This window comes from Coregonus lavaretus (assembly GCF_964263955.1).
Source record: "Coregonus lavaretus genome assembly, chromosome: 19".
NCBI lineage: Eukaryota > Metazoa > Chordata > Actinopteri > Salmoniformes > Salmonidae > Coregonus > Coregonus lavaretus.
Window position 1 is genome coordinate 35,282,524 of NC_140006.1, and position 21,353 is coordinate 35,303,876.

The 21,353-nt window shown below is 42.6% G+C and overlaps 1 pseudogene across 1 annotated transcript in view; it reads right to left on the reverse strand.

Annotated features, from left to right (window-relative positions):
• LOC311146281 (rab effector MyRIP-like) overlaps positions 1-20,863 on the reverse strand; it is a 33,325-nt pseudogene extending 12,462 nt beyond the window's left edge. The window contains exons 1-9 of the transcript in view: positions 20,859-20,863; positions 19,035-19,136; positions 11,424-11,645; positions 7,121-7,257; positions 3,181-3,258; positions 1,383-1,468; positions 844-924; positions 643-792; positions 120-219 (exon numbers count right to left, since the gene is read on the reverse strand). The product of the transcript in view is annotated as a rab effector MyRIP-like (transcript). The remainder of the gene's footprint in view (positions 1-119; positions 220-642; positions 793-843; positions 925-1,382; positions 1,469-3,180; positions 3,259-7,120; positions 7,258-11,423; positions 11,646-19,034; positions 19,137-20,858) is intronic.
• Positions 20,864-21,353: the final 490 nt, after the last annotated feature.

A 21,353-nucleotide genomic window follows, 5' to 3' on the forward strand; every position in this document is an offset into this window, starting at 1 on the left:
TTTAGCTAGAGTACATCACTAACAGGTAACTCTGAAACGTATTACATAAGGTGTGTGTACTAAAGACATTTGTAAAGATGTGTGTGAATAGTAAATTGCAGTGGCCAGCAGGCTCTTACTGGAGTCGTCCAGGTGGTCAACACTCTTCCAGCTGGCCAACCCTGCCGCTCCTCCCTCCTCCTTCAGCCCCTGCTGAGAGTCCTGGGAAACCCCAGAGCACTGCATCACAACGTTGTCATCCAGAAGGAAAGCAGAGGGAGACCGCAGAGGTAAATACACAGAATTAAATATGGGTAAAGAGAGGTAAAGATAACCAACATATGTCACACTCCATATATATGTTCTGGTCTTATGTGACAGACTGGGTTTTTAACAGTGTTAGCCTGCTAAGCTAAAGCCTGGTCATCAGCTAACACAAGTCTTCATGTTGGGCAACCCATAGTCTCGAGTCACCATTCGAGTCACCATGTCTCGTTTATCACTCGGCTTTCTGAACAAACATGAAGAAGCCTGGCTATCGAGGTTCAACACCTGGGTTCTCTGCACACCACAAGACTGTGTTAGCCCTCTGAACTAAAGCCTAGGCAAGGTTACCGATCACATAAGCGTAGTTCCCTGAACCACCTTACGCTCCATGCTTACCCATAGAGAGGCCTTGGCACGGGCTGATGTGGTGATCTGGGAGCTGGGGCAGCTTGAAGCCAAGGGCTGGTCACCACTCTGGTTGTTTGGGGGCCAGTCCAGGTCATAGTCTGGCTTCATCTCAACCAGGTTCTTCCTCCGTCGGATGATCTAGGATGGAATTGAGTTGAGTTGAGTTTAATTGAATTGAAATTAAATTACTTTCTGTACGATGGTTGTGGCCAGTTCCTCAATCAGCTCCTCCCTGAGGTCCCGCAAATACCTCGCCTCGCTCTGCATATCCTAGAGAGAACAACAACCAAGTCAGATAGACAGTCGATAAGATGATGACTCTTTTAAACATAAACTCTAAATATAAAATAATATCCTGTAAACTGTTTTAAAAAGTGGTTTTGGATATGAAACATTTTACAGATTAAAGGAGTGAGTAGGTGCAGAAGATGACTGTGTCACTGCTCGGCTAGTCTGTTACAAGAGGTACAGTACTACTGCATGCTACGATATTTAAATGGACAATAATGTAGAAGTGGGTTTGTTTAATTAGGGCAGTACAAAATAAATTGAATTGTATATGAATGATCTGCACATTTAATCTGCATTTGAGCAAATTAGAATGAATACAAATCTTGTAATGCAAAGCTTAATCAATCTTCAGAAGTCTTGCTTTCTCCCTTTACCCGCTGAATCATATGAGTGACAGACAGACAGACTGACCGACTGACCCCCGCAGAATATGTTACCTGATTGTCGGTGTGTCCCTCTGCCTTGTAGATGGCCTCCCCTGCCACCCTCAGTGCCACTGTGAAGGTCTCTGCCATGCTGTGCTCTGAGAAGAGAAAGTGGGTATAATAGAGAGAAGTCTCTTCAGATTAAAGTCTTGCTGAACACACACCAACCACCAGAGGGTGGTAGTACTTAGTTTTTGTTTTTAAAGATTTGTTTTCTTTTACATTTACATTACATTTACATTTTAGTCATTTAGCAGACGCTCTTATCCAGAGCGACTTACAGTTAGTGAGTGCATACATTTTCATACTGGCACCCCGTGGGAAACAAACCCACAACCCTGCCGTTGCAAGCGCCATGCTCTACCAACTGAGCTACACGGGACGTAAATGGAGGATCATTTGATTTCCAGTTTATAAAGAAACGTTTTTTCAAAATGATTGACGAGAAATGTATGGTCCAGCCCTCATAAACCATGTCTTCAAATATGCTGATAGACGGATTAAATGTACATTTACATTGTAAAACTTCTGACAGCCAAATTTCTAACTCCGCCCATAACTTTTGGACTTTATAGCACCCCCAAAAGGCATGAGTCATTGTTAATTTTACACCATTGTGCTGTAGAATTTGTGAATTGTGTCTATTATATAATACATTCTATACATTAGTTTTATACTGGATTAAGCTTACATTGATCGTTAACTGTAATTGCGTTAGTTACACTGAGTATACCAAACATTAAGAACACCTTCCTAATATGGAGTTGCAACCCTCCTCCTTTTGCCCTCAGAACAGCCTCAATTTGTCGGGGCATTGACTCTACAAGTTGTCGAAAGTGTTCCACAGAGATGCTGGCCCATGTGGACTCCAATGCCTACCACAGTTGTGTCAAGATGGATGGATGTCCTTTGGGTGGTGGACCATTTTTGATACACACGGGAAACTGTTGGGCGTGAAAAACCCAGCAGCGTTGCAATTCCTGACATAAACTAGTGCACCTGGCACCTACTACCATACCCCGTTCAAAGGCACTTAAATCTTTTGTCTTGCCCATTCACCCTCTGAATGGCACACCTACATAATCCATGTCTCAATTGTCTCAAGGCTTAAAAATCCTTCTTTAACCTGTCTCCTCCCGTTCATCTACACTGATTGAAGTGGATTTAACATGTGACATCAATAGGGGATCATAGCTTTCACCTGGATTCACCTGGTCAGTCTATGTCATGGAAAGAACAGGTGTTTTTAATGTTTTGTATACTCAGTGTATGTTCCAACATTCCCTCCATCTTGTGCCAATATCTGTTCTTTTTAAGTCTTGGTTCCAATAGTTTATATTTTTTTCATAGAGATTGTCAGTTGGATAGGCTCTCTGTAAGGTTTTGTATATCTTCCCTATCATATGAACATCCATTCCTGGCTTAAATAGGATTTCCTCAACATTGCTCTGATGTCTATTATGTCTAAAATATTTCAGATCTACATTTCGTGTTATAAACTTTTAAGTTGCATGTATTTGAAAATGTCTACATTGGACAGCCCAAAATGGCTTTTTAATTCTGTCACTTAGTGTTTTGTTGGTCTGTTTTTCAGTCTATCTGCTCTTTCAATAAAGACATTAAATACTTGACGAAAGAGGAAATGAGGTATAATTATTTAACTACAGGTACCGTTGATGTGAGCGAAAATAGCTGTAAGTAGCAGTAGAAGTATTGTTGTCCTTTAGTTTACTCCAATCAGGGGAGGGATGGTAGGGCATATATAAACAAAGACATTAAATACTTAAGAATGGGAAAGACAGAAGCCTACCTTCACTCTGTCTGCAGAAGGCTTTGTCGCTAAAGACACTGCCCTCATTGCCGATGCTCTCCTCATACGTGCTGCCCTCTTCACAGAGACACAACACCCAGGACAGGCATGGGTCATGTTCAGCAGGCCACAATGTAGCAAAACAGTTTGAACCAGGAAAATAAAATGGGTGTTTCATATTGGACAACTTCAGGTAGGACTTCATCTGTTTCATATCTCTTTTTCCAGTTGTGTGTCTACTGAGCACACGCAGAGCATTCAAACACACAGAAACACATCAAAACAACAATAATTTTCCACAAGTATTTTGAGCATGACAGTGAACAAATACTCTCATAACATGAGCACACATTGCTCGATTAAACAATGATACTGTAGCCTCAGAGTAATTGCAGTCGAATCAGCGGTTTGCTTGAGCAGGGGTATTCTCTGTACATAGTCATAGATTCTCAGTCTGTTTGAGCTCTACTCACGTCCTCTAGATATGAACACAATGCTGTGGTTGTTATATAACTGCATTATAGGGTGTGTATGAGGCTGTATCAGCCTTATCCCTGTACTGTCGCAGGTCCAGTGTACAAGTAGTTCAGAGGTGGATGGGGGAACAGTAGGGTAATCTCCATTCCTTTAGAAGGGGAAGGTGGTTGAGGGACATGAACTAGATTTGAGAACAAATAAGTCTCATTCTGTTTTCTTAGAGACTCTATTGCTAACTGGCTGTGTATTGGGGGTCCACACACCATGAACACACACACTATTTCCTCCACCTCTCTCCTCCCCTCATCTCTTTGTCCCTTCTCTCCTTCCTCACTTTCTCATATATGCAGTAAATGTTTGTTACATGCATAGTCTCCTCTCCCCCTCTCCTCCCTCCCCCCCTTCTCCTTCCCCTCTCCTCCCTCTCTCCCCCTCTCATCTCCTCCACCTCCTCTCACCCTCTCCTCCAACTCCCCTCACCCTCTCCTCCCCTGACTCAATCAGCAGCCTCCAGCCTGCTTCCCCAGGCTCTCTTTGTGCTCTGCAGAGGACCTTGCTTAAGGCCCTAATGCCTAGGCTTTAGCTCAGTGGACTAACAAAGTATTGTCGTGACACACAGATGCCCTAAAGTTCCAACCCAGTCAGTCACACTTGCTATGCTTCACTAGCAAACCTCAATTCAATCAAATCCTATGGCCTAACCAGGCTGCCTGCACAAGCCTCTTTGTACTGCCAGAAAGTACATTTTGGATGACTTAACTTTGAACTTTGAGCTGACATTCATTGTTGTTCACTGCTACAAATTGGCTATGCAGAACTATGCTACCATTCTCCTTCTTGTGGTATTTAGAGAAGTCCCCGAGCATATTGAGTCACTAGCCTTTGGCTATGTGTGTGAGAGGAACATGTTTTGCTGGACAGCTTACACCAGCAGTGACGCCTAAAGCCTCTACAGACAAATTCTGCAAGAATTAGAATCTCAAGGAGCCATTACATAGTGGAGTTTATGCATTAGTGATACCTAATATTGATTATTCTATTGATTACCTTTACTGAACAGTGGAATTACAAGCAAAGGCTTGGAAATGACTACCAAGAAATAACAGCATGCTGCTCTATCACGTCTAACACAGTAGAGCATCCTCCTCTCATCTGGTAAATCAGGTCCAGCGAGAGAGAACGAGAGAGAGAGAGAGAGAGAGAGAGAGAGAGAGAGAGAGAGAGAGAGAGAGAGAGAGAGAGAGAGAGAGAGAGAGAGAGAGAGAGAGAGAGAGAGAGAGAGAGAGAGAGAGAGAGAGAGAGAGAGAGAGAGAGAGAGAGAACGAGAGAGAGAGAGAGAGCGAGAGCGATAGCGAGAGTGAGAGAGAGAGAACGAGAGAGAGAGAGCGAGAGAGAGAGAGAGAGAGAGAGAGAGAGAGAGAGAGAGAGAGAGGACCCCTGCTACTGCAAATAGCTCCTGGCCAAAACAGCCCTGACTGTCCTCTCCCTGAAGGTTCTGGATGTTAGGAGGCTTTGTGAATATGGTAGAGGGCATTATTACACATGTACTATGTTGTCAAGCACAGACACTAATAATAGCACATGTCTGATGCATTCACATAGCCTACCTACCTACACACGCATACACTCTTAGAAAAAAAGGTGCTATCTAGAACCTTAAACGGTTATTCAGCTGTCCCCATAGGAGAACCCTTTGAAAAACCCTTTTTGGTTCCAGGTAGAACCCTTTTGGGCTCCATGTAAAACCATTTCAACAGAGGGTTCTACACAAAACCCAAAAGAGTTCTACCTTGAACCAAAAAGGGTTCTACCTGGAACCAAAAAGGGTTCACCTATGGCGACAGCCAAAGAACCCTTTTGGAACCCTTTTTTCTAAGAGTGTACATTAGGGCTGTAACGGTACTGTTTGGTACGGGGACATCGGTTTGGTCCGCACTGTGAACCCAAATGAATTTTTAAAAAGTAAATGAAAAATAAACACTAGGCCTATAGGCTATGCATGCCTATGCTGCGATGTATTCCATTGCCTCGTAAGTAAATCTGAGCTGAAAAAACATGCTGGGCTATTCCGTAAAAACAAGGTTGTAAAAATAATTCTAAACTTAAAACACTGCAATGGGGATGGGACAAATTCTCTGACACTGAAACTAATGGATCCTATCTGTACTTTTCCAGGCAAAACCTTCTCAAACCTCAGCAACACTGATAAGCTTTCACTTCTTTGACCCTCTATTGGGACCCTAGTGATGACTCCCCTCAAACTAGCATAAGCACCAGGGACATGGCTTTTAATATTCTTCCCATTAAGCTTTTCCATTTGCAGAATCATCCCTTGCTGAGCCTGGCTACCACAAAATATTTGCAATCTATAATTTCCAATGAACCGGGCTAGTTTGACTTCACCTATCTCTTTCTCTACGATATTGGTTAATCGGATAGGGTGTAAATGAGGCCCTATGGTCTCATCAAACACCATCACAACTTTCCACTCCAACACATCACTACTCTTGCTTCCTAGCTTGGCCCACTTTATGCTTTCTATACTAGACACTCCACTGCTTTTAGGATCATCCTCGCTCTTCTTCCTGTCTTTCCACTACCAACCATTCAGATCCTTGACCCTCATCCTCCCGATCCATATCATCAGAACTGACACCCATATTGTTCACATTCCAGCACAGCCTTTGCTTCTCCAACCTTTTTTCCATTTCCTCCACTTCGTCCGCACTACTCGCTGCAATCTCCAACTATCCGCCATATGTTCCTGCAAACCGTCCAGACGACCCACTGCCTCTTCCAACTCTGGTCAAGACTCTTCAACGTTTAGCCAGCCATCCTCTCCCTCGCGCTTTATCAGCTCTAGTTAATAAAATATTTTACAAACAGACTTTTCTGCTGCTTCCCTCACTCGGATCCGACCACTTCTATACAGAACTGGTCGTCCTCGGGTCCGTTCAGAATGGGTTTCTATATTGAAAAATGTATTTATGCATATTTGTCCGGATGGGAAAGCCCCAGGTCCGTTTCGGAACGGGTCCAACTTTTTAGACCTCTACTTGAGGCCCAACACAACAATCCCCGTCACAACAGACAATGCCAGGAACATTGTGAATGGCTGCTTTTTAATTTGGCGTATTTTGCCAAATAAACTGAAATTAATTACAGTAATTGTTGGCATTTCATTTTCCTGCTGTACCGTAACCGAACCATGACCCCAAAAACCGCAATACTCACCGAACTGTTACACCCCTAGTGCACATGTTCAAACACCCATACACATACGCATACACACTGTGGAACAGCCCTACAGCACCACACACACACACAGCCTGTCCTGAATGAATCTAGTGTACACCATATAAGGCTGCTAAGATATGACACTAGACACAAGCAGAGAGCCTTCACACTATTATGGTCGACGCTAATGTCCCAGTAACAGCAGTACCAAACACCAGTCCAGTACCTGTGAGTTCTCCCAGCGTTCCGTGCTCCGCCAGGTGTTTTCTGTATATTGTCTTCATTACCTTGGCACTAACAAACTTCTTGAAGCGACACTTCACATTGTTGTAGTACCACTCCAGGGACTGGGTCTTTAGAAGCCTGGCACAGATAGAACATAGAGAACAGAGAGAGAACACAGAGAGAACAGAGAGAACAGAGAGAACAGAGAGAACAGAGAGAGAGAGAAGATAGAGAACAGAGAGAGAACAGAGAGAGAACAGAGAGAAGAGAGAGAGAACAGAGAGAGAGAACAGAGAGAAGAGAGAGAGAACAGAGAGAGAGAACAGAGAGAGAACAGAGAGAAGAAAAAGAGAATAGAGAGAGAACAGAAAGAGAACACAGAGAGAACAGAGAGAACAGAGAGAACAGAGAGAGAGAGAGAGAACAGAGAGAACAGAGATAGAACAGAGAGAGAACAGAGAGAGGACTGTTGAGATGCCAGTTATACTGTACATACTGTATTTAGCAGACCAGTGTTGACATACCATTTTATACAATGTTTCTTTCTACAGTTACTGGTGGTGTTTGCACTTTTGGGAGTATTCTATTGGTAGGATATTTTGTGCAATCCACTAACAATGTGTAGAGCGTATGTCGGTGTTGAGTGTGTGTTACCACATCCTCTGAGTCAAGGGGTCCATGGCCCTGAAGGCAAGACACACACACACACACACCCTCATCTCACCTTGTTGAACCTCTGCCAACTTACTGTGGGAGACCTCACTCTTCTGATTGCAGACATTAGTGGTGCGTGGTTCAGTTGTTTTTTCACCAGCACCCGCCCGCAATTGCTAATAACCCATCCGCAACCGCCCGACTATATGTGATATATTGAAAATCTGAGGCCCGCACCCAACCCTAACCCGCAAATATAGAAAATGCATTAGGTTACAGTCAGATGGCCCAACAATGTTTTTGACAGGGGGTGCAGGATTTTATTTTGCCTGATTTAGATATGTTGCTTATAATTTCCAGCATTTTGTATGGCTATTTGTTAGTCAACTTGTCTATAATTAGATACATGTAGCTTCTCTTTTGTCATTATATGTTGCCCTAGAAGACTAAATGAACCCTTGCTTAACAGAATAATGTAATAGATCGACAGAATGAATGCTTCAATCTAGTTGACATCTGTCAAGTTTTCTCTGTCATCTTTCGAGGAGCAAAGACATTTAGGGACTGGGGAAAAAATACAAGAACAAAAAAAAAACGGGAAAAATGTTCTGTGCAAAATGTCCAAATGACATCAGTTTGACCGGTTGTAATGAAAAAGAAAGCTGTGAAAACGACCCAACGTGTTTCTGATAAGATTTCAGTTCGGCTTTGATGCATATTTTATGTTGTTGAAATATTATCAGCTTTTATTATGCTTTTATGATGAAGACAGCACCTATACAGATGGTATCTAACTGAGCATTGCATTCTCTGATGCAGAAAGAAAGAAATCATATTTCTCCACTCCTGTTCCCAAGTCAAAATTTTGCTTGCATTTAGTGTATCATTTCACTGAAATAAATGATTAGTTCTACAGGAGTTATTATTAAGGCTATTTGAGAGGTATAGACCTACAGTCAGTGTCCAGTTTTCAGTTTCCATTTAACCCATCTTAACTGTAGGCTACAGTTCCCTTGACATGCCATAGGCCTATTTGAAGTCCCATCTTGTGACTGTCGAATTTGTATAGCGCCTCACAATGCTTCACATATAACATACATAACCACACTGCTATCATCCTCTTTTACCACTTCACCAAATCTTTTCCAAACATTACTTTTCTGGCCCTCCCTCCTCTTTATTTTCAACTCTCCATTCGCAGCTTTTGTCTTATAGAATTAAACTTCGACAATGTCCTTTTTGCCTCCGTGGATTTACTTTAACTTTTTCTGCTCATACCCAAAAGCATCATTTGGCGATTGGCTGTGTACTGTAGGCTATTTGGCACACGTACAGTTAACTCTAACGTTTAGGCTTATGCACTAATACCAGTTAGCCTAAAATAATGAAAGAAAAACCTCAATGTAGCCTATAGATATTAATTGCACAATAATGATACATTAATGGATTTTTTGTGGTATTGTTTCTCTTTACTCAATATTTAATGACCCTAAACTCATCCGCCCCGTGGATATAACAGTAGGGACTGCGGGTTATGAGTCAACCCACGCATCACTAGCAGACATACACTGAGCGTACAAAACATTAAGAATACCTAATATTGAGTTGCACCCCCCTCAGAACAGCCTCAATTCGACGGGGCATGGACTCTACAAGGTGTCGAAAGCGTTCCACAGGGATGTTGGCCCTTGTTGACTCCAACGCTTCCCACAGTTGTGTCAAGTTGGCTGGATGTCCTTTGGGTGATGGACCATTCCTGATTCACATGGGAAACTGTTGAGCGTGGAAAACCCAGCAGCGTTGCAGTTCTTGACACAAAACGGTGCGCCTGGCACCTACTACCATGCCCCATTCAAAGGCATTTAAATATTTTTTCACCCTCTGAATGGCACACATATACAATCCATGTCTCAATTGTCTCAAGGCTTAAAAATTCTTATTCAACCTTTCACCTTCCCTTCATGTACACTGATTGAAGTGGATTTAACAAGTGACATCAATAAGGGATCATAGCTTTCACCTGGATTCACTCAGTCTGTCATGGAAAGAGCAGGTGTTCATAATGTTTTCTACACTCAGTGTATGCCGTATGCTGTATAGTGTATGCAAAGCAGCACTGGACATGGATCATAAATAATATGGCCGGGGTAGGCCGTCATTGTAAATAATATTATTTACCTTTCTTTACTGACAAGTCAGTAAAGAACAAATTCTTATTTACAATGACGGCCTATCCCGGCCAAACCCAGACGACGCTGGGCCAATTGTGCGCTGCCCTATGGGACTCCCAATCACGGCCGGATTGTGATACAGTAGTAGCTTGCTTCTTCAACACAACACAGAGGTTGTGTTCCCCGAGGACTGACATGATTTAACCATTACTGCATTACTGGACACAACAACCCAGATTAACCCTGTATTAACTGTTACATTAGTTCAACAGATACCCATAGACTTCCAGTCATTGTGCTAACGCTAGTTAGCATTGGTTAGCGAAACTACCTCTAACTTCCTTCATACTGGACACAGAGATGGTATCCACGAGTTCATCTGACTCTAGGGAAGTAGATAAAGGGCCTCATTGCCAAAATCCCAAAGTATCGCTTTAAGGTGTTGGCTTGACAGTCACTGGACCTGGGTTCGAGTCCCGGTCAAGGCTACCCCCCGAATTTGCTACAATACCTTGAACCGAATGAAAGATCAAATCAATTGGGAGAATTGTGGATTTACTTAAATCCTTTACCAAAGAGCAGTGTTACCTAAAGCAAACAAACTGCAACCAACACTGGTGGTCAGAGAGTCTTATAGGGTCATCTTCCCTCTTTTATCATACAGTATACCATGGCATTGTTGAATACTTGTTTCTGATTGGCTTGAAGGGCATTCTAGAGCATGCATTATTTCCCTATAACGAATGGTATATTTGCACGCTAACAATGTGTGCAATGTACATACACTGGTGGTATACTTAGTAAATATGTGAGTTGCATTTGCAGTTTTCAGGTGTGACAGTGTGTGTGTGTGTGTGTGTGTGTGTGTGTGTGTGTGTGTGTGTGTGTGTGTGTGTGTGTGTGTGTGTGTGTGTGTGTGTGTGTTTGTACATGCCATAGTGAGTATAAACTAAGCTGACACAGGCTGTCAACAGGTGTCACAGTCGGTGACGCCTGAGAGAGGAGACTGTGGAGATGACATGTTTATAACAACTATCAGTACACCCTGTGGCTACCTGACGTCTCCAATACTAAATACATCTTAGTCACTGAGGTCTGAGGCTCAACACAAGCTTACATAGCTGATAAAGATCATCACTGTCATTCACCCCTTGGTAAATAGGATATAAGGTACACGTACGCACACACACACACACACACACAAGCACGCACACACTTAATCATGCACAATCATGCACACTCATGCACACTCATGCACACACACACACAGTCTTGTACAACTAACCTTGTGGGGACACACAATTCAGTCCCATTCAAAATCCTAACCTTAACCCCAAAACCTAACCTTACCCTTACCCTAACCCTAAAACTAACCCTAGATCATAACCCTAACCTAAACCTAATTTTAAATCCCCTAGAAATAGCATTTGACCTTGTGGGGACTAACAAAATGGCAGAAACACACCCCTCCACACTGACCTGCCCTTCTGGCACGCTGAACAGACCCAGGCTTTGTCTTTCTTGCTGTAGGAGCTGCAGGTGTTGCAGACGTTGTACTGGCAGTCCAGACACTGGCGCTTGAGGTTGACCAGGAAGGTGAAGGGAGAGCTGCAGCGGATGCAGCGGCGCTCGTTGAAGCGATGCTGCCGGGAGAGCAGGGAGCAGCGACTGCCCTCCTTGTAAAGCTCCTGCTTCAGGTCACTGAGGGAGGATGAAAGAGAGCGAGGGAGGATGGGGGGGGGGGGAAGGAAAGGAGGATGAGAGATAGGAGAGAGGTGGAGGAGGGTAGGTGGAGGAGGGTAGGAGGGTGGGAGGGTGGGAGACGGGCTGAGATGAGAGAGAGACAGAGAGAGGAGAGAGAGGATGAAAGAGAGAGAGCAAGAAGTAGAGAGAGGGAGAGAGAGAAGGAGAGAGAGACAGAGAGCGCGAGAGAGAGAGAGAAAGGAGAGAGAGAGAGGTGGGAGGGTGGGAGACAGGATGAGATGAGAGAGGAGAGGAGAGAGAGAGAGAGAGAGAGAGAGGTGGGAGGGTGGGTGGGAAATGAGATGAGATGAGAGAGGAGAGAGAGGATGAAAGAGAGATATTTACCTTTGCAGAGGATATTCCCCTAAACCGATCATCCATGAGACTCAAACTATCCACCTCTGCTTGATTTTTCACTAAAATAACGACATCATCAGTAATAGCCCTAGAGACGTCCAAAAAATCCCAAATCAGAGAAATGTTATCCCCTATCTGCCGGCTGGGAACACAGTCAGACTGGTGCTTTTGTATGATTTGCCCCATCACCTCCCTCAGCCTGTTGGACAAAGCCTTCAACAGGATCTTATAATCAGTGCACAATAAAGCCACTGGCCTCCAGTTCTTCACCTCCCTAGGATCACCCTTTTTTGGCAGTAGGGTGAGCCCTCCTGCAGTAGGGACAGCCCTCCTGCAGCTTATCGGTAGTAACCCTCCAGTCAAACTATTGTTAACTACTGCTAGCCAATCCTCTCCCAACATAGCCCAAAAAGACTTAACAAAGTCAACGGGAAGCCCATCAATGGCTGGTGCCCTTCCATTTTCAATGCCTTTTAATGCAGTGTATAGCTTCTGCAAAGACAATGGTTGCTCTAGCTCAACCTGAGCTTCTGCAGCCACCTGTGGGAGCCCATCAAGGAACTGCTGTGTCACTGTTTCACTAGGGCTAGTTAGCTCCTGTCCAACAGCTGATTTGAGGGAATGAATAATTCTTCTTTGTCCATTATTTTTCTCTAAACCAAAGAAACATTTCAGATTCCCTGAAACTTACTTTACACCAATGCCCCCTGTGATCTGATACCCAGCAGGTCTGCCAATGCTGCTTTTTTCCTCGAGGGCCTGAGTATGGCCTCGTCTCCTGTGGTCTCAACCAACAACAGGAGTTCCACTATTTCAAACTCTAGGGCTTTCATTGATCTGGTGATGTCTTTGGTGACATTACATTTATACATTTTAGTCATTTAGCAGACGCTCTTATCCAGAGAGACTTACAGTTAGTGAGTGCATACATTTTTCATACTGGCCCCCCATGGGCCATACACATTCATTGTGTATTGATTACAGAATTGTTGAATCTGGATTTTCTCTATATCCCACCACTCTTGAAGGGATACAAAACGGGTCTTTTGAGACCTCCACCTCTCCCAGAAAAAACAAAAACATTTCCTGAAGTGAGTATCACTCTATAAAGTTGTATTAAAATGCCAGTATGCACTTTTGGGTTTTACAGTGTTAATGAAACTGACAGCGTTAATTAAACTTATTTCTGTTATTAAACAATAATCTGAAAATCCCACTGGGGTTATCACACTTGATTTAAAGACCTGAGATTGATGCTCAAAACAATAAAACCTAGCTAATCTGGCCAGAGACATGGTGTTCTCTCTCACATGAGCCCATGTGTACTGTCTCGTGCCTCCATGTTGACTCCGCCAAATATCACACAGTTCATGTGTGAGGCGTTTTTTAAAAGTCCTTGAGGCTATATGAGGTTCTTTGTGATTTCTATCTAAATCACTGACTGTGCAGTTGAAATCCCCAGCAAGAAATAACTAATCCTCAGTATTACATTTCTCAATGGTATTTGATAATGTCTCTAAAAAACATACCCTCTCAACTGCCACCACTGGGGCATATACATTTATCAGACACATAGTGATGTTTTCATACCTCACTCTAACTTTTAATAACCTCCCCTCAACTACCTCTTCAACCTCATATGACAAAGGCAAAAACCCTTTTGAGAACAGGATGGCCACACCCTCACTTTTTGAGTTTTTATGACTACACACTACTGTTCTCGATTATCGTAGATTTATCGGTGGTGACAGTGTTTCCTAGCCTCAGTGCAGTGGGTAGCTGGGAGGAGGTGCTCTTATTCTCCATGGACTTTACAGTGTCCCAAAACTTTTGGGAGTTAGTGCTACAGGATGCAAATTTCTGTTTGAAAAAGCTAGCCTTTGCTTTCCTAACTGATTGTGTATATTGGTTCCTGACTTCCCTGAAAAGTTGCATATCGCAGGGGCTGTTCGATGCTAATGCAGTACGCCACAGGATGTTTTTGTGCTGGTCAAGGGCAGTCAAGTCTGGGGTGAACCAGGGGCTATATCTGTTCTTAGTTCTGAATTTTTTGAATGGGGCATGCTTATTTAAGATGGAGAGGAAAGCACTTTTGAAGAACATCCAGGCATCCTCTACTGACGGAATGAGGTCAATATCCATCCAGGATACCCGGGCCAGGTCAATTAGAAAGGCTTGCTCGCTGAAGTGTTTTAGGGAGCGTTTGACAGTGATGAGGGGTGGACCCATTACGGACGCAGGCAATGAGGCAGTGATCGCTGAGATCCTGGTTGAAGACAGCAGAGGTGTATTTAGAGGGTAAATTAGTCAAGATGATATCTATGAGGGTGCCCATGTTTATGGATTTAGGGTTGTACCTGGTAGGTTCCTTGATTATTTGTGTGAGATTGAGGGCATCTAGTTTAGATTGTAGGACGGCCGGGGTGTTAAGCATATCCCAGTTTAGGTCACCAAGCAGTACAAACTCTGAGGATAGATGGGGGGCAAGCAATTCACATATGGTGTCCAGGGCACAACTGGGGGCTGAGGGGGGTCTGTAGCAAGCGGCAACAGTGAGAGACTTATTTCTGGAAAGGTGGATTTTTAGAAGTAGAAGCTCAAACTCTTTGGGCACAGACCTGGATAGTATGATAGAGCTCTACAGTAGATTGCAACTCCGCCCCCTTTGGCAGTTCTATCTAGACGGAGAGCCAAGATTCAGACACTGCTAGAACATCAGGGTTGGCAGAGTGTGCTAACGCAGTGAATAACTCAAACTTGGGGAGGAGACTTCTGATGTTAACATGCAAGAAACCAAGGCTTTTACGGTTACAGAAGTCAACAAATGATAGCGCCTGGTGGATAGGAGTGATACTGGGGGCTACAGGGCCTGGGTTAACCTCTACATCACCAGAGGAACAGAGGAGGAATAGAAGAACTGGTCTTCTATTACACCGTTTGGGCGATACAAACAAAATAGCAAATCCAATTTGTTTCTTGTCCATCAGAATCACCCTGGCTGAATCAGGGAGGAGAAAGAAAGAGAGAAAGAGAGAAAGAGCGAGAGAGAGAGAGAGAGAGAGAGAGAGAGAGAGAGAGAGAGAGAGAGAGAGAGAGAGAGAGAGAGAGAGAGCAGATGACACAGGGGATAATCTTAACAGATTAGATGCTCAGGATGAAAAAATTAAAGGCATGAATAAACAAAGATTACGTAATGAAGTAATACTGCACCACGGATGCACTGGCCTGCCAGAGTGCTGGGTCTGACCCCATTACAGCAGAGGCCAATATAAAAATTACACATTACACTGCTGCAATATTGTAAGTATCTAGGTCTTTTTTTGTGGAGATCACTGCAGTTTCATTGAGGTCAAATGGTCATATGGAGCCCTGTTTCTTATGGTAGATTCCCAGGCTACTGTAGTAATGTAGGGAGTTAAAATACCGTACACACAAAGACAGCAGTGCAGTTCCACAGCAGGAGGACTTTCTAGCTGAAGGCAGAAAACAAGACTCCTAGTGACCTGAGCTATGTCAAACACAATTATCCTCAGACAACTCTGGCAGTCTACTGAAAACAACTTCACTCCTACACACTCCCAATCAGTTGTGTGTGTGTGTGTGTGTGTGTGTGTGTGTGTGTGTGTGTGTGTGTGTGTGTGTGTGTGTGTGTGTGTGTGTGTGTGTGTGTGTGTGTGTGTGTGTGTGTGTGTGTGTGTGTTCATGTCTGTGTGTCCCATAATCGTCCAAATGCAGAAGACACAATGTTTCCTTGTCTGACCTGCCAAGCTCATGGGTTTGTCCTTAGATGCTCTTTGTATTCAGTATGGGCCCACTTGCTGGCCAACAGATTTTCTTGTGGAGTTTGCATTCAATAGGGTTTTCAGTACATTTATCTTAAGCCATTCCTTTAAATACTTCTACTTTTAATTAAAATGTTGTTGACAGATTCACTAGAAGAGATCGAGAGAATGGCTTCAGAATATAGGGATCAATGAAAGAAAGCCATTTAAATATATGCAATATCATCCACTACTGCTAGTGACCCTCAGGAACAAACAAATGGACGTGACAGAGGAAAGAAAGGAATGGAATGGAATTATGCTAAATGTAGGCTACAAATTGAAGGAAACTAACACTAAAGTGACAGTTATAAATGTATGTGGGTATTACTGATGGTGGCTCCCAATAGGGGATGATATGATACATGATACAAATTGTAAAATAAAACGGAGAAAAGCCAGGGTCTCCAAACTTCATCCTTGTAATTTATGAGGGCATACAATAAAAAAATCGGAATAACAGCATAGCTATTTATAACATACTTCACTGTGGGAAAGGGGGCCACAATACATGTCATGTTGATATGATTTTCAGTTTGCTTCCATATGACTGGTTTCACATTCGTCTCCAGGGATCATAAGGAAAAATAATCTAAAACATTTGCATTGTGTATTTACAATCGCCTTCTTCAAACGGATTACTCATTTACCTAGCTCTTATCAATATCTCTTATCAATATATAAATAACAGTGCATGGACCCAAGGGGCAAAAACTGGTTGAATCAATGTTGTTTCCACGTCATTAAAATTTTTTAAAATAAAATAAATGTGATGGCGTTGAATAAATGTGGAAAACTGATTTGAATTGACAAAAAGTCATCAACATAAGGGAATTTCGTCTTTCTTTTACCCAACTTTTAACCTAAATCCAATGACATGGTGACATTGTTAGTTGATTTCACATTGAATTCACGTTAGTTGACAACTCAACTGAATGTAAATCAAAACTAGACGTTGAACTGACGTCTGTGTCCAGTGGGGAGATTCTATTGGAAAAAATAAAGAGTATACGCTTTTTCCACTTAGAACCGGTAGGTTCGCACAACCTTATTCATGGTTTCTTCGCACGTAAAAGGTGGTGGAATTATTAGGGAATTAAGTCAAGGTCAGAATACGGCGTATTTGTAGACACACCTCCGCCACGCCTTCATTTCTTAGATCTCCACCTAGAACAAATAGCAGGTAAATAGTGCATACAAATTGAATTACGTTCCATTTACATGCGCTTAACTCAGGTCGGATTCCCCATCTATGTGGAATGCACAACCTGCACGTGAATGCATGAACCAGAGGCACCCCCGCACATTGACTCGGTACCAGTACCCCCTGTAGCCTCGTTATTATTATTTTATTGTGTTACTTTTTAATTAATTGTTCACTTTAATTTATTTAGTAAATATTTTCTTAACTCTATTTTCTTAAAACGGCATTGTTGGTTAAGGGCTTGTAAGTAAGCATTTCACGGTTGTATTCGGCACATCTGACAAATACATTTGTGAGGTGCTGTGGGCCAAGTAGTGTGTGTCCACTGGTGCCACTGTAGAGCCGATGCCAGCCATGCCAGGCTTGCTCAGGTAAGGACATTATTATTCCACACAAACAGAACTGACAATAACAATACCCTCTTGAATTATGTGTCGGGCTAGTGGTTTTTTCCAAGCACATGACCTGCCCAGGAAAAACTATAGGCTCTAGTAACAGCCTACAACTAGCCAGGGCCCAGAGGTTTTCCTAGTCAGGTCGCATGGTCAGCTCCCAGCTCTAATTATGAGTAATTAAACCATGTTTCTCATGCCTCAACCCCAAACTGAGAATTCCTGCAACCACCCCAGTTCAGTAAACCAACAACTAATTGCAGCTGACCAATCAGTGGGGAGCTATCAGGGCCATGGTAACAATCACAGGCTAAAGTAATTGCAGACATTTGCCAGCTGGCTAACGAATATGACTAAATTAAGATTGAAACATGGAGCAGTGTTAAAGTTGGACAGGAGTCATCCTACCAGGCTTTAATCTGATTGGACAGGAGTCTTCCCATCAGGGTTTAATCTGTTTGGACAGGAGTCCTCCCACCAGGCTTTAATCTGATTGGACAGGAGTCCTCCCACCAGGCTTTAATCTGATTGTTTAATTAAGCTGAGGAGGCTGGAGAGGGTGCTAGGGCTTCTTAGATGTGTGTGTGTGTGTGTGGTAACAGGTCATCTCTAGGGACAGGAGTTTTTCCAGGTCAAATTAAATAGTCAGGAAAACTACAGTCACAGACGACAGACATCCAATTATCACTTGAATTGTGCGACGTCCCATTATACAAGTAGGGTATGTACAGTGTATAAGTATTCATTTTTATTTCCACCTTAGATACTCCTAGTATTTTTGTTACTATATGAATGATGGAGGCCACTGTGTTCTTGGGGACCTTCAATGCTGCAGACATTTTTTGGTACCCTTCTCCAGATCAGTGCTTCGACACAATCCTGTCTCGGAGCTCTACGGACAATTCTTTCGACCTCATGGCTTGGTTTTTGCTCTGACATGCACTGTCAACTGTGGGACCTTATATAGACAGGTGTGTGCCTTTCCAAATCATGTCCAATCAATTGAATCTACCACAGGTGGACTCCAATCAAGTTGTAGAAACATCTCAAGGATGATCAATGGAAACAGGATGCACCTAAGCTCAATTTCATGTCTCATAGCAAAGGGTCTGAATACTTATGTAAAAACGTTTTATGTTTGTATTATTATAATTTTTTACAAACATTTCTAAAAACCTGTTTTCACTTTGTCATTATGGGGTATTGTGTGTAGATTGATGAAGATTTTTATTTATTTAATCCGTTTTAGAATATGGCTGTAACGTAACAAAATGTGGAAAAAGTCAAGGGGTCGAAATACTTTCAGAATGCACTGTATATAGATATATTTCCACTGTAAATTGCATTCCTCACTGTAAATGTACTTACCCTCTAAGTATCTATGTTAACTGTATTTCTATTGTATATAATGTATGTAGTGCAAACTCCATGTCTGTATTCTGTCTTGTGTACTATGTTTATTGCTGGCAGCACCAGCTCATTAAGTCAAATTCTGGGTATGCGTAAATGTACTTGGCGAATAAAGGTGATTCTGATTCCGATCCAACTATATGGTGCAAAGGTCCAAACTCACCTGAGGCGCTCGTCCTCTTTCTTTCAGAGCCTCATGTCCCTTTGCACTACCTGTAGAACGTGCTCCGCCTCATCGTCCGTCAGGTCAGACAGAAATACCTTCCTATCCAGTCCTTACCTAGTATAATTTGTCTCCCTGTGTGCAAGAAATTCAGCAAGACAGACTGAACTGTTCCGTAATGCACACTTCTTTAAACCTCTCCTTTTACAGAAGACTGAATTATAATTAGTCTCTTTTCACTTAACAGTGAGATGCCTTTACTTGAGTGAAAGAATAGAACCATAATCATCCACAAATTAAATATGACCGTAGGCTCTGACACTCTCTTAAATCAAGATACCATTGTCTAGATTTGTTTCAAGTTCTTCATTTCCGCAAAGACAGAATACAGATTACGGTTGGTATTTTGCATGTGCAGGAAACACTAAAGAAAATATTTAAGGTGAACAATGGTGAATGAAAAGCTCAACTAATGCTCAGAGCTGGAAAACAAGACTGAATACAAGATTACAAGTGTGACTGATTGAAAGAAAATAAGTGCGGATGGAATTAAGGTATGCTGTACTCTCAGATTGAACAACACATTGAGCTGTCTGACTCTTCAGGAGCAGCCAAACACCCACCAGACCTGGGTTCAAATACTATTAGAAATCCTTAAAATAATTTTAGCGTTTGCTTCAGCCTGCTGGCAGTGCCAGATGGGCGGGGTTTGCACTTTTGCAACTGTTCTATTGGTTCCATTGCGCCAGTTAAGGTCAATCAAGCCCAGCTAAAAAATTTGAAATGATTTTAAATAGTATTTACACGCAGGTCTGATACCCACCACTGGCTTGTTAATAACTCCTGATTAAAGCACTAACTACAGCAGGTGATTAGTACTCTGGTCAAAAGTAGAGCACTATATAGGGAATAGGATGGCATTTGGGACGTAGCCTAGGACTGCTCTCAGCACAGCAGCACCCTAAACCCCATGGTGAGAGAACACACATTTCAATATGTGTGTGTGTGTGTGTGTGTGTGTGTGTGTGTGTGTGTGTGTGTGTGTGTGTGTGTGTGTGTGTGTGTGTGTGTGTGTGTGTGTGTGTGTGTGTCTGTGTGTGTGTGTGTGTGTCTGTGTGTGTGTGTGTGTGTGTGTGTGTGTGTGTGTGTGTACAATCCTGCTTATCCATTCAGTGTCCCTGCTTTTTGAACATCTTCCAGCCCAGGAGAAGAAAATATTCAAACAGAGCCATAGGTGTACTGAGATAACAGTGAGAGCCTATGTTTACAACAGTACAGTGACAACACTATAAAACAGCGTTGCTTGCTTATGAGAGAGAGAGAGAGAGAGAGAGAGAGAGAGAGAGAGAGAGAGAGAGAGAGAGAGAGAGAATAGAGAGAGAGAGAGAGAGAGAGAGAGATGGACTGTACATTAGTGAATAATTTGTTATTAGGCTATACCAGTATTACCTTGTGATGATGGTAATGATGAACAGTTAAATCAAATGGATATTGATGAATGGGCTGTTAGGCTATTCTGCTTCCTCATCAGTCATATCCAAACTTACCATAACTTTGACAGGATGTAATAATAAAAAATGTATTTGTCACCAAAAATCTATCTTATATCGAAACATGAAATGTAGATAAATAAGTAACTCACCGGATCCGTGTGCTAGGCTACTTCTTCTCAGGTTCACACCGGTACAGTGAGCAAATCCCCGGTCTCCGGCCCGATGTTGTGCAAGTCAGCTGCCATGTGCTCATTGACATGATTTATGAAAGCCAGAAACACTGTAGGCTACATGATCATATCTGTGTAAGTTAAGTCCATTTCATTCTCACTTCATGTTAGTCTCTTCAGAATGTCGACTGTCTTTTTAGGCAACTCATGCATAGGCCCAAAGCTAGTAGCCTATGTTTCATTCTATGTAGCCTACAGTAAGGAAAGGGCGGCATCTGAACTGAACTGACAAGAGCAATCGAAGTTGCGAACACCTGTGCTGTGCACTGATGGCGAAAGAGTCTATCAATCAGATCACTGGATATAAACTGTTATTTTCCTGCTTGGAATGAACGCGGTACACAGTAGACTAAACGCCAGTAATATCACAAGCACTAGCCTACTGTAGTTTCATTGATTGACAAAAGTTAATAATAAAGCAACACATTTTCCACTGGGTGTGAATAAAGGCATTATGTTCTAAGCTTCCTTCATCCATTTCTAAGGAGCAACTAAATCTGGATTTTTTAAGTTAAAACTTCTCATGGAACAATGTTTAACACTCCATAATCATATTGGCCAACTAAACCTGTGGGCACATTCCATGTGGGCACATT